A 14,489-nucleotide genomic window follows, 5' to 3' on the forward strand; every position below is an offset into this window, starting at 1 on the left:
TTTTTTTTAATGTTAATTTATTTTTGAGAGAGAGAGAGCACCAACAGGGGAGGGGCACAGAGAGAAACACAGAACTGGCTCCAGGCTCCCAGCTGTGAGCACAGAGCCTGACACGGGGGTTCGAACTCGCCAACCTTGAGATCATGACCTGAGCTGAAGTTGGACGCTTCACCCACCAAGTCACCCAGGTGCCCCAACAAGTTGTCTTTTTCTATTTGACATGGTTTGGGGGCTTAAAGTTTCTCTGGCCTTATTTGAGATTTTTTTTGGTTATTTTGTTTTTGTTTTCACGATTAAATTGACATTTAGTTTTGAGTTTTTATCTCAGCACAGAGATAAAGTGCAGTCTCCTCCCGCTGCCCATCAGTGGAACTACCTATCTCTGAAATTATTTTAATACCTCTACCAAAGAAATCTTTGATAGGCTCCTGACTTGAAATACTTAAGCCCACACCTGACCATTTCATTTGGGGGCTCTTATTTGGTGGTAAGATACTATTAAGGTTTTCCAGATTCTCAAAGTTCAGAGGGCTCCCTGTTTAACATTTAAAGATGAAATCCTTGGTGATTTTATCCCACAGATTAACTCATAAAAAGGAAAATTGGGAGTTTCTTCCAAAAACATTGTTGGACAATTAGATATCATTAGTTATTTAAAATTATGAAATTTTTCATTATAAATATTTGAAGCCATTCAGAGGTGTGTAAGTTAAATGAAAGTTCCTCCACCACACAGTCCATTCCCAAAATAATGACTGTTAAAAGTTCGTTGTGTGTTCTTTCTGACATATTCCTAGATGACACACATCTGTATTGTTTTGATTTTGAAAAATAAAAAGAGATCATTGTATGTAAACTCAAAGATCTGCACCCCCCTCTCTCCCAATGATCTGTATATTTCTTCCATGTCAGTATATTTGTTGCTTCTTTCTTTTTAAAGACTGCCAGTTGTATTCCATAATACAAATGTACCGTACTCTAACCATTCCTCTATTAATGAACATGTACTGTGGCTTTAGTTTTTCAGTAATTTATAGTGAGCAACTTCATATACATATCCTTCCCCTCTGGCAAAGAATGAATTTCTTGAGGAATTGCAGGATCAAAGGTAACACAGGTTTAAAATTTTAATAGATACCAGATTTTTCCCTTTGAAAGACGTCAGCATACACTCCTATTAGTAATATATAAATGTCCTTTTCCCTTGTGCTTACCTACTGTGAGAAAATCATTAATCAAGGGCCAATATTTAAATGACTACTGGATTGAATTAAGTAAATGCTATAAAGCATAATTCTAGGTTCCAATTTCTTTTCGACGACAGTATGGAGCAGCAGTGAATTTGAAGTATCTGTAACAAAATATTCCTCACTGTGGTTCATAATTGACAAGTATTCCCGCTAATTATTATCAGTCAATGGGAGAGCTAAGGGTTGAGTTTTATGTCTTTCTTGTAAGGTTGTCACTAAAAATCCCCTTAATAATCTATGTATTATTCTGTAACTTTATCTAAATTGTTTTCAAAGCCTGCAAAGTGTGATACAAATTTCGGCTGGAAACAATGATACTGAAATTATATTCATATTTTTTTTGTTAAGCATTGACTTAGGTTCTCAAAAATATCTTTCCCTGTAAAATCATTAATTTCCTGAAAACTGCCTCTTTTAGGAGGTTTCACTATGGTTCTAATTAAAATATCAACCTGTGTACTTAATATCCTGGAGCAGAAGAGTTCTGCTAGAATGAATCTCTGAGTGGTGTGCAGGCAGGGATAGCACCTTACCTGAGATCTGAGGCTCCGTCCCTCACCAGGAAAGCCCCCGATCTTGCACAACACTGCTTTGCATACATTTGAACTGTAACTGGGATTTCATATTGTCCTCTAAAGTTTACAACAGACAGTAAAGGACTCAATTTCTCACACTTTGGGATGTATTACTGGTATTTTTTCTTTTGCTGTTTTTAGTTAGAGGCAGTAAGATAGTACATATAGTTTATTAATTGACAATACTTCTAGGAAATGTTTGAGACGGAGGTGATTTGTGACAGGGTTAACCTGTGCATCCATATTACAATCTGCCAGAGTTAACTTTTTTTCCCTGCAAATGCATGCTCAGTAGATGACAATCATGGGAATGCTACTTTGGATTTAGAATGTGTTTCCTCTGGAGACCTTGTTAACACATTTGCAGTATCTCTAGAAGGAATGGGGGTAGCGGGTGGTGTCAACTCCTCATTCTTATATTTGCTATTTCGATAGGTAGCATCAAGCCTTAGCTAGAAACCTAGGGAGCATCCTTGATTCCTATCTTGCCCTCAGGTCCTAAACCTGACCAGTTACTAGGTCTTATTTTTCTGTGCCTGAAATAATCTTTTGAATTTGTTCTTTCTCTTCATCTCTTTAGCCACTCTTCTGTTTCTAACCCTCACCATTGCTGCTGAGTTACTGTGTCCCCCATCCTCCAAACTGTGTTCTTGGGGACCAGAACTTTGACATGTTTGGTTTTGTCTATCCAGGCCTGTCTTGGAACCCTGTCAGTGTTTAATCATTGTTTAACAAGAAATGAATTCTAGCCTGGATGATTGCAAAACCTTCCTGTTGATCTCACATACTCTTGACTTTTGCCTCCTTAAATGCATATTCCAAAACACAAATGTATGAATGCGTCTTCACTTCAAATCTTCAGTGTGGCTCTAATGCTTATGTAATGAGATCTCAATTCTCTGCATAGCATTTAAGATTCTAATCTACTTTTCCAGCCTCATCTTCAGTCACCCTGCTTTCCTTCCCACATCTTCATTATCACACTTACCATAGCAGACTGTAGTTATTTATTGGTAGCATTGTCTACCCTGGTAGACTGTGAACTTCTTGAGGGTAAGAGTTGTCTTTTTTTACTTTTATGCCAGTGCTTATCAGAGTTGCATGAAGTGAACACTCCAGCAGTTTAATGGTTAAAATGTATCTGAAATTTGTTCGGAGTACTTCGAATGGCAGCTATTTTACGCAGAGGAATTGAAATCAAGTAAAAAACTGAGTATATGTTAGGTTTATGAAAGTTATGCACCCCAACTAGAAAATGCAGAATATATCATCATGAAGATGATATTTTGTCACAGGTAGTCATAACTAGCCTTTTGACATAACTTTGCAGTCATCTTCTTCTTCTTTTCTTTTTTTTTTCTTTTCTTAATGTTCATCCATTTTTGAGAGAGAGAGCACAAGCAGGGAAAAGGCAGAGAGGGAGACACAGAATCCACAGCAGGCCCCAGGCTCCAGGCTGTCAGCACAGAGCCTAACACAGGGCTCAAACCCACAAAACGTGAGATCATGACCTGAGCCACCCAGGTGCCCCTCCAGTCTTTTTTTAAGTAAAGTATTAGTGTTGTATAGATAATGATTAAATTAAAAAAATACTTTACATCTGTCCTTTATAACCTTGAACCCATAACTTAATGAACTGCTGCATAGACCTTGAAATCGGGGTCCCATCATCTGCATGGCAGTTATCTGGTTTTCCACAGTTTGTCATCTTATTTCTAGCATTAATGCTTAAATCCAGTCTCCTACATTTGACAAGACAGTGGAGAGAGAACTAGACCCTATCTTGGAAAAACTGTATTTAAATGTCAATTCTGGTATTTATCAGTTGTGTATGACTATTGCCTATGCTGCTACATTTATGAAAATATAATACCTACCTTGCAGAGTTGTGATTATTTCATTCAATTATGTATTTATGACATGCCAGCACATTTCCCTTTAGCAGCTTGGAATTGAGTAACTATTAGTTGTTTTCAATATAAAGCTATGCCTGAATGAACAATGAAACTGCCTGCTTTCTGATTCTGTATTTACTTAGGAAGCAGTCTGAATTGTGGTGTAACCGGGGAGAAGCTTAGGAATGTGTTGGTGATACCTGTTTAGGCTGCCCTTGCATTCCCGGGAGTTGTCAGGGTGTCTGCTTGTGCTCTGTACTAGTATTGCAACTATGCGCTCTAAAAGCCTTTTATATTATCTTGATACCCTTTCTCACCCCTACCCCATGCTGCCCCCTCACCCCCAGCTCCCTAAACACACACCCACCTTCAGAGTCAGCAAGAAGCTCAGATAATCTTGCATACTGGGATGGCCTTGCAAGGTACAAGCTGGAGAATGTCACGGAAGAAAAAGAATTATAGAAACCTCCTTCAGAACATCCTTTATTTTCCTATAAAAATATTTGGGAACTAGCTTAGCTTGCAGGATATTAAGAGGAAATTATAAAAGAAGATATTATAATAATGATGCTGCTAATATTTGTTGAACAGTAACTGTGCCAAGTACTGTTTCAAATGCTTTCACAAGTCTTAGGTCATTTCATCCTCACAACATCCCTGAAGTGGATACTTGTATTATCCCCTTTCCATTTACAACTAGTGCAAGAAACTGGTACAAGAGTGACTTGCACAAGGACACACAGCAACAGAAACAGAACTTTTATCCTACTTACTGTTATAATGATGTCTCATAGCAACTACATTCCATTGGATAACGTCTGAAACAGACTTCCCTTAGACCTAATTATGTTCCAATGCTAACGTTCCTATAGGAAGGCAATGTGCTATAGGAAAAAGAGGATGTGTGTACATATTGAAGTCAGGCCAATGTAACATCAAATCCTGGTTACTTACCAGCCATAGACAAGGTAATCAGCCTCTGAACCTCAGTTTCTCATGTGTAAAATGGGTAAAATCCTATCTGTCTTGCTGGAATGTTGAAATGATGAGTGAGATGATGATACAGTAGCCTGGTCTTAAATAAATGGTGACTCATTTCAGACACAGGTATGGGCACATCGTTGGCACGTGTGCCACAGGTGATACAGGTGATGATTTTGAGTGCTACAACCTTATTGTGTTCTATTTCATGACCAGGTTTCTGTTGAGGGATTACTTGGACTATCAGACGTAGAATTTACATACACTTCTCATTATGTTGACACAGACCTTCCATTCGTGCAAAAGAACAGTGCTGTCCTCCACAACACATACCCATACACTTCCCATCTTGAACAATTGAAGATAATATCGATCAGATTCACGTAATAAAAATTATACTGTCTCCTACACATAAATCCATGAGTAAATAGATACAAAATAGTATACTGCCATCTCCAATGATTGAATCTTTAAATGTTACTGTTACCTGTTCTTGGAGAACTTTGCCATAGAGTTGGGGTTCAGTTTTGCTGTGATTTATTTAATAAACTCCAAATGGATTGGTATTTCACTGAAGGCATCTTAACAAATTGCTGTCTCTTCCTGAAATGTATGTTCCCACTGACGTCATTGACCCAAACGTGAGCAGGGCAGCTTTTTCCAAAAGTGGAGATGGATTTGACCACTCTTGTGCCTTTGTTTACAACTCAGCCACTACTCTTTGTGCCTGTGTCATTTATTTGTAAGTTAGTCAGCTGAGGCTGGGTGCCATCTTAGCTCTAGGAACCAAGTAAAGTTTCTAAAATTAAACAGGATTTAAACCTTTGTTTCCTTTGGGGAAGAGGTATCAACAGTTGAGAAGTGGTAGAATATTTCAACTGGTATAAGTCAATGTGGGATACTGTTGGGCTTTTCCCATGTTTTGGTACCTTTGAATTAATACATTGAGTAAAAATGTGTGGGAGGAAAGACTGGATTCGAAGTCTGAAATATTGGATTCTGATTGTGAATTTGCTGCTTTGTAGCACTATGAACATGCAGAAAATTATTGAACCTCTGAGTCTCCCATTTCATCATAAAAATGCTGCAGTTAAATTTAAAAAACAGACAAAAATGCTGCAGTTAAGTCCTACCTTTTTGGGAGGTTGAGTGAAGCAGTGAATATAGGGAGGAGTGAAGCAGTTGCTGAGGACGTATCGTAAGAAGCTGTGGCGGGTCTTTGGAATTGGAAAAAAGTGGATTCAGAAGTAACTGCTAGTTACAACCTGTGTGACCTTGCACAGGTTGTTTAAGCTCATTATTATTATGACAACTGCTACTAGAAAAGCCTAGACATAACTTTTAAATAATTATAAACTAATCAACATTACAGTTTGAATTGAGACATACTCCTGATTTTATTATATGGAAGCCTTTAAGGATAAGGACTGTCACATACACCTTGGTGTCACTACATCTTCTACAGTGCCACACTGTGATGGCACTTGGTGTTGGTTGAGTGGTGACTGGGTCCCATGCAGCACAAATGAGGAAGAGCCCCTGGCTGTATCTATGGGAACATTTCAATGTAGTTGGTGGGGCTTTGCAATTATATTTTATCAGAGCTAATTGGAGAGGCCTTTCTGTTTCCATGTCACACTGTGGGAAGAAGTTGATGCATTTCAATCTGCAGTTTGTTTGTATTGACTGAGGAGCTGAAAGCTTTTAAATGTGTTTATTTTTAAAAGAAAGGAAATGCCTGTTCTGACTCCTGGTTTCCCTAACACTGTCCTCATGTCATGCTTTTTCTTAACTGAAAGACGAATCTTCCCCCAAGTAATTATAGAGACCCTGCCTTACAAAAAATGTTTTAGTATTTTTATCCAAAAACTTAGAGCAATTTGTTTTTTAAGCGAAGGACCTCAGCATTGTAATTGTGGTTATTTATTTAACACAATCTTCTGTTATGTAACAAGCTGCTATTCACCAGTAATAGCCAATTAGAAAAGAGAATATCTTGTACTACTAAATGCAATTATCATTATAAAGCAATTAATAGCAAGAACTGTTGTTGAACAGTAACACAACATCAATCAAGCTCTCTTTGTTAAAGCACCATACATCTAATTTTCACAAATGGAGGAGGGCAGCGGTAGGAAAAGAAGATGAGAAAGAGTCTGGAAGCTTATTGGAATTTTTTAAAAACCAGTTTGTGAATGATTTTTGAAAGCTTTATAAGTATGCACCCACATGAAGGAAAGTAATGCTAATAACCTACTAAGACTGGGATTTTTTTCTAGCAGCAGTGATCAGAGATAGTATTGTTTCATGGAAAGCTCACTAGACAAGGAGGCAGAGACCTGAGTTTTAATCCTACTTCTGCCTCTAACTCTCTAATTTTAGAGAAGTTATTTGCACTCATGGTTTGTAATGAGTAATTCATGAGATAATTCATTTATATTAGCATCCTTTCAACTGCATCTTTCAAATATCAATAAAAGAAAGAGAAGGTAGGTGTAGCTAGGGAACCCAGTTACACGTATCCTAGAGTCTGTGTAAAGAAATATATCTAGTGCTCGCTTCGGCAGCACATATACTAAAAAGAAATATATCTGGATATTCCCTTAAGATCTCATTGCACACGTGAGTTACCCAGATATATTAACGTAGAAAATTTGTGGAGAACCACTGCAATCGATGACTTCTAGGGTCTCTACTCCAAGAGAGTATGGCTAGATCATTAGGACACATCCCATCTCATTCTCTCCCCTCTCCTTTCCATTTTTGTGAATCTAAAAGAGCTATTTTTTTAAATGTTTTATTTATTTTTGAGAGAGAGAGTGTGACTAGGGGAGGGGCAGAGAGAAAGGGAGACAGGATCCAAAGTGGGCTCTGCACTGAGAGCTAAGAGCCTGATGCAGGGCTTGAACTCGTGAACTGTGAGATCATGACCTGAGCCAAAGACAGACGCTCAACTGACTGAGCCACCCAGGTGCCTCTAAAAGAGCTATTAATAGTACTGAGACTTAATTCTGAAAATTTTATTAAGCATATGTGCAAGCTTCTAAATGCTGTAGATATACAGTGATGAAAACAAGATAGCTCTTGTCATTGAGGCTCTTACAGCTTAATAGGGAAGATATAAGAAACACATCAATAACTATAGGGGGGCACCTGGGTTGCTCAGTCGGTTGAGCGTCCGACTTTGGCTCAGGTCATGCTCTCACGGTTCATGGGTTCAAGCTCCACATCGGGCTTTGGGCTGGCAGCTCAGAGCCTGCTTCGGATTCCGTCTCCCTCTCGGTTTGCCCCTCCCTCCCCGCCCCTCAAAAATAAATAAACATTTTTAAAAGCACATAAATAATTATTTTACAAGGTAGAAAATGTTAAGGACCATCAGAGTGATCAAGATGGTGTTGAGTCAGAAAGAGATTAAGCCCAGCAGATGGTACTATGTCTTGAAGTTGAATAAGATTTGGACATAAAGAAGGAAGAGCATTTATCACATGCTTAGGCAAAGGGAGGGAGTACAATAGAAAAACTAAGGGCACGTATGGCAGATAACAAGTCAGTTCTTTTTGCCTGGAGAGAATAGTAGGTAAATGGGAGCAGTGAAAAGAAGTTTGAAAAGGCAAGTTCAAACTGGATCATTTACTCTCAGACATTAGATCCTGACTCTGCAGTCTTGAGGGAAGACAATGACAAGATCAAAGTTCAGTCAGGTTAACAATGTACTGAAGAGTGCAGGATGAGTCAGGAAGTGTGGGTATTTGCCAAAGAAAAAGATCATGAAGACTCACACTAGAATTTAATAATATGCCTCTGTTAATGAAGTCAGGTGATAGAAATTCCTGAAACTAGAAAAATATGCTGGGACACAGCAGGTGATATATGAAGATTCTACCATTGATAGGTTGAGTGTCCATTTAGGCCCTGTGATGAGGAAGAGACTGCAGGCAGAGAAGGCCACATAGATGATAAAATAGGCATCAATTAAGTCTAAACGGGTCTAGAACTGTGCTCAATTCCAAATACAAGGAAAGATGGGGATTTTTAGCCAAGGAGCAGGTTGGGGGCAGGGAGGTGGAAAATTACTAAGAGGAAAGATCAGGTGGATTCTGGCTAAACAGACTTAACAAGATTCTTGCTAAAGGCAGGCCAGGGTGAAATATCAGATAATGAGATATGACCTAGAGGATAGTAGAGGATGAGGAACCTCATCAGATAGGGAGAATGGGGGGTTCTCTCTAAACTGACTTAGGAGAATTCTTGTAAAACCTGGGCTAGCAAGGCCTAATGAAGAAAAGGATTCAGAGGAGCCTTCAGGAAACCAGAGTCTGCTTAAGGAGAGAATCTTTATCAGTAGCAAGAACGCAATCACAAATAAACTGGAGTTTAAGGACAAGCCATTAAAAGACCCAAGTTAAAAGGAACATGGATTCTGGATGGAGGTCAGATCAGACGGCTTATGGAATCAGGGCAACCAGTTGAGGACTCAGTTGCTGGAAAAGGTATGCAAGTTGAGGCTTGGTTCCAAGAAATTAGTCACATGCCCGACAATGACTAGCATGCCAGACCCAGATGGAGATGAGGCCACTGTCTTGAGGTGGTCCCCTGCTGGAGCAGAGCCAAACTGCTAGTGGATTTAGAGACCCCTGCCGTGCTGATTGGCAGTGTTGGCAGAGGCCTAGCTCCAGGCACCTCATTACATTTGCCCATATGGCCACTGAACTCCTAACCCTGAGCTCATTAATCCTGAATAATCAACCAGTTGTAATATAATTCTCAAGTATAAGGTAATAACACCCTTTCTTTCTCATGACCCCTAGATGACATGGAATGTGATGCCCCAGAGAAAGATTCCTGTTCTTGATCTTTTTCCTTGTGAAACATCTTAGAAATTATTGGCAGAACAGATCATGTTAGTAATGTCCCCCCTGTTAATGTGATATTTTTAGGTATCAGTATTTATAGTTGTTTCCATAAATAGCACAATTCTGTTTTCATTACTTGAAACTCCAAACACATCCAGCCATATAAATTTACACATTATTACAGCCTAAATGAATTAAACTTTTAAGTAATGGAGTGAAAAAAATTCATTTTTTGTTGTCTTGCTTTTGAGAGATTTCATATAAAATTGTGTTCTCATTGTTTTTATTCATCTATGTGATTGAAGTGGGTGGGGCTAATGTAAATTTAGTATGCTGTTCATGGTTTTAGGGACAATATTTCAGGAGTCCAGAGAATTAATTATAAGACAGAAGAATGTTATAATACCTTTTTACACAAAGAATTTCATGATCAAATAATTTTCAGCTACTTATAGCTTCCTTCAAGACTTTAATGTTGCTAATTTTTGTGACCAAGAGATAAATATTATACTGTCCTTTCCCAAATATTTGACCCCACTATCTTTTTCTCAAATAGCACACATTAACATTTCATGGGATACTAGTCTTCCATGGAATTTGATTTGGGAAATGCTAGTCAGGGTCATCTTCCTCTTAAGCAGATCGTATTTATTAAGAGCTTAGACTTCCCAAAGAGTTCATCTGTAAACCTCTTCAAAAAGAGATCAGTCATCCAGTGTATATAATAATAACCATTGTCATTCATTTTTATAGCTTTCCTATTTTATTTCAAGCACTTAATGGGGGGGGGGGATAAGCAAAGAGTAGTAGGCACAGGATTAAAAAAAAAACAAACAAAACAAAACACTATTTGTTCTCCCTCAGGGAGATGTAACATCCTCTAAGGAGCATCCCCTCGCCCCCGTTATATCCAGAAAGCCAGAGTTCTTATGAAAATGTCTATGGTAGTAATGAAATAAGTATTTATATAAATAAAACTTAGCCCTTGAGCACAATGTGAGAACTCTTCAAATCAGTGTCTTTTGTTTTTTCATATTAGTATCCCTTTCTCAGTACATTTGAACTAAGATTCGAATATTGAACAATGAAAAGGAATGTGTCCCTAAAGTAACCAATTTCTGACCTACTGTTCCAGGGCACTCAAGCCTGTGCTTCTTATTAAGTCAGGTAACCATAGCTATTTAATACATTATTTAAGGTTGTAAAAATTTAATTTACATTCCTCTATCAACTTTCATTGACTTGAAGAATGTAGGTTGGTTGCGATTTTTTTTTAATTGCCTATGTGTGGCATCATTGTCAGAAATGTCAGAGTTTCTGAATTACTGTTTATTAATGAAATGATGAATCCAGGCAGCTCTTTGATGTAAAATCCACAAGTGTGATGTAGAGGAATTTTTTAATGAAAGGTTTTCTAAAATAGCTTAGAAATGATTCATTGGACCATTGTTATTCACTTCTAGTTAGCAGTATTCAGAGCCAACTGGCAAATCTCCATTTCTTTAGGATTCTCACTTAAAATGTGATTTCAGAGTAAACTGATTTAGGCAAGCAGCATATAAGTGAAATTGTTCTCTTCGTCTTTCCACCTTTTTCTGAAGTTTCATGTTTGTTGTTACCTCTTGTGATTATACATTAATCAGATTCTGAATTCATCTTATGTATAGATAGATATCAAAAGTTAGTATAATATTATTAATATTAGCTGATCTTTGGACTCTGCTGTGAAAGTCACACATACTTGTGGAAACTCAAACACACTTTCATATACTTACTGGGCAACATTTTTTTTTTAAGTTACAGCTTTCATAAGTTACATTTTATAAATATTGTAACCCTCCTTGTAAATGTAAACTCCCTCCCTTTGTCTTTCTGGTTAAGTCCTATTCATATTTAAAATCTTAGCTTAAGTGTTGCCTTTTATGTAAAGCCATTCTTGAACCATAGATTGAATTAGCTATATACTTCTTAATCATATAGTTACTTAGGAGAATCCCTTTACCGGCTTCTGGAGAAAGAAATTTTAATTCAAATAGTTCAACTGATATACTTAGTTTTCAAAGGCCGCCTGTAACAAATTACCACAAACTGGGTGGCTTAAAACAACAGAATTTTTTTCTGCCACAGTGCTGAAGGCCAGATAGCTGAAATCAAGATGTCAGCAGGGCCAGGCTCCCTCTGACGGCTCTAAGGGAGAATCTGGCGGCATCAGGGCATTCCTTTGCTTGTGGCAGCATAATTCCAATTTCTGCTTCTGTCTTAATACAGCCTTCTTCCCATGCCTCTTTGTCTTCTCCTTTTCTGTCTCTTAGAAAGACTTCAGTCATTGCATTTAGAGCTTACCCTCATCCAGGATGATCTCATCTCAAGATATTTACCTTAATTGGATCTGTAGAAACCCTTATTCAAGATAAGGTCACAGTCTGAGGTTCCAGGTGAGTATCTCTAGAGTTACCATTCACTCCACTACATATATTGAAGATATTCCCTTATTTCCAGATAGCCTTCTTTCTGATCCAGCCAAGGAGTGTGTGTACAGGTAAGTGCTTGTTTTCAAGTTGGGGAGGAGAGGTCCTCTCTCTCTCTCCGCCTCTCCCTCCCTCTCTCTCTCTCTCTCTCTCTCTCTCTCTCTCTCTCTAGCACTCTGTAGAACATGGTATCTACTACTGGACTTTATGGACATTGGGACTTATACATTGACTTTGTTCTCATGAATATTAAACTCTTTCTAGAAGGTTACCACCGAAGAATCAGATAGAGCTTATTAAAAATTGGTAGTCTTTTTTATGCTGGGGCTTTTCCATCACTGTTACTTTTTATTTTCCTTATCTTTTATCATTTAGGTACTTCAGATTTTACATAGTACATGCTAAGTCCTTTTGTTGTTAACTGATGGCTATTGTCCTTTGTACATACAGCCCCTGAAATTTGGTCTCTTCCTGAGTTTGAGAGTATAGTGTAGTGCAAAGAACACTAAACTTACAGACAGAAGAATCCAGTTCATGTTTCAGATGGGTGACTTTAAATAAATTATACTGCCTGAACTTCTGTTTTCTTATAACTAACATTGAAATAATAATCTTTCTTATCTGGCAGTTTACTAGTGAGGTGTTTAAGAGATGATTTTTATAAAATGTAAAAGGTTATATGAATAAAGCATTGGTATATTAATATGCTTGAAGTGACCTCCTTTGGATTTACTGATTAGTGCCTTTGTATCCTGAGTATGCCTTTAAACTCAGTCACTTACCAGTTAATCTAAATATTTATAGAATACTTGAGCTGGGGTTGACATAGGGATAAATCATTTTGGGAAATGTTTTAAAAGGACACAACTGTGTCCTTCTGTGTTTCTGTCTTCTTTGAGCTTATAGTCTTAGCTGGAGAAGAGACACACATGTCAGTAATTATGCTAAGCTCCCATTAGTGGATAGAGGAATGAATAAACAAAACATTTTCTTGAAAGGGGTGGTCATAGTTGGCTTCATGGAAAAAGTGAGAGAGACCTGAGGTACCTGGGTGGCTCACTCTGTTAAGTGTCCAACTTCGGCTCAGGTCATGATCTCACGGTTTGTGGGCTCGAGCCCTGCATTGGGCCCTGTGCTGGCAGCTCAGAGCCTGGAGCCTGCTTCAGATTCTCTGTCTCCCTCTCTCTCTGCCCCTCCCCAACTAGCGCTCTGTCTGTCTCTGTCTCTAAAAAAATAAAAAAACAAGAGAAGTGAGAGAGACCAGAGGACTAGGAAAGACTCTGGCAGGCATGTAGATGGATAGTATACCTGAGCTTATGGGGGGAGGGGGAGGAAGAGCCAGGTGTCATCCAGGGAGACTTCAGAAACTGGTTAAAGCACTCCAGAGTAAAGAGAGAAGTAGTGAGAGATAAAATGGGATTCAAGATTACGTGTCATAACCATCTGAGAAGAACCAAGAAACTGTCCAGTGCTCAGGCCCTTATTTACGAGAATGTGGATGTTTCAAGATTTGGATCTTTGTTCTCCTTCAGGCCAAATGGTCTGCAAAAGCAGTTAGTAGACTCTCCCTAATTAAAAATAAGAGAGCACACAACAATTCACCTTACTGATCAAAAAGGGCACTTTTGATCTTCTTAGGCTCTGTGTTTCATCGAGCATTTATTGAACACTAATTATGTGCTGAGTCCTGAAGGCACAGAAAGAACAAGGCACAGTCCCTGCCCTGAAGGAGACACTTGCTACTTAAGAGGAGAATAATGCAGAAGCGCAGTGGAAGAATCACACTGAAGCACTCTGTCATGTGTGCTTCTAACCTATCAGGGAGGTTTGGGTAGGCTTCTCCAGGAGGTGATACGTAGGCCAAGGTCTTTGCCAGGTAAAGTAGACCTTCTTGATAGAGGAAGCTGCATGAGGAAAGGCTTGGAGGTGCCCTATAGGTACATACAGCCTAAAATGATGTGGTGGAGGCAAAGCTGAAGAGGGGGCAGGGCTCTATTAAAAAGGAGTTTGTGTACCTGGCAAAAGAACTTGGATTATCTCCTACGTGATGGGGAGTGTTTTAGGTCAGCGAGTAACATGAATCAGATTTGCTGGATAGGAACGACCTTGTGGCAGTTCTTATGTGACGATGCATATGTAGAGGCAGGACAGAGGCTCTTGTTAATAGTGCATGTTCCTTAAGCAGTTCAAACTGGATGTCAGGGTAAATAAGGCTTTCAGAAATGTGTAAACTCTCATGTAACCTTCGGCTCAAAAGTCAGCTATGATTTCTCTTTGCCTCCAGGAAAAAGCCCAAAATGAGAGTATATCCTCACTCAAGACTCCTCATTGCCTGTCCCCACTAATTTAATCTGCTGTTTTTCAATCACAGATACCTGAGGGTTTTCATTTTTCCTTGCTTGTAACTACTCCTCAGTTGTGAGATCAACATTAGGAGAATAATCAAAAGGGCACAGATGGAGGACTT

General features: G+C 38.6%; 1 protein-coding gene across 3 annotated transcripts in view; it reads left to right on the forward strand.

The window, feature by feature from the left end:
* ZNF277 (zinc finger protein 277) overlaps positions 1-14,489 on the forward strand; it is a 118,280-nt gene that overhangs the window by 993 nt on the left and 102,798 nt on the right. The gene's annotated exons all lie outside the window — the stretch shown is intronic.

Source organism: Prionailurus viverrinus, chromosome A2 (genome assembly GCF_022837055.1).
Source record: "Prionailurus viverrinus isolate Anna chromosome A2, UM_Priviv_1.0, whole genome shotgun sequence".
NCBI lineage: Eukaryota > Metazoa > Chordata > Mammalia > Carnivora > Felidae > Prionailurus > Prionailurus viverrinus.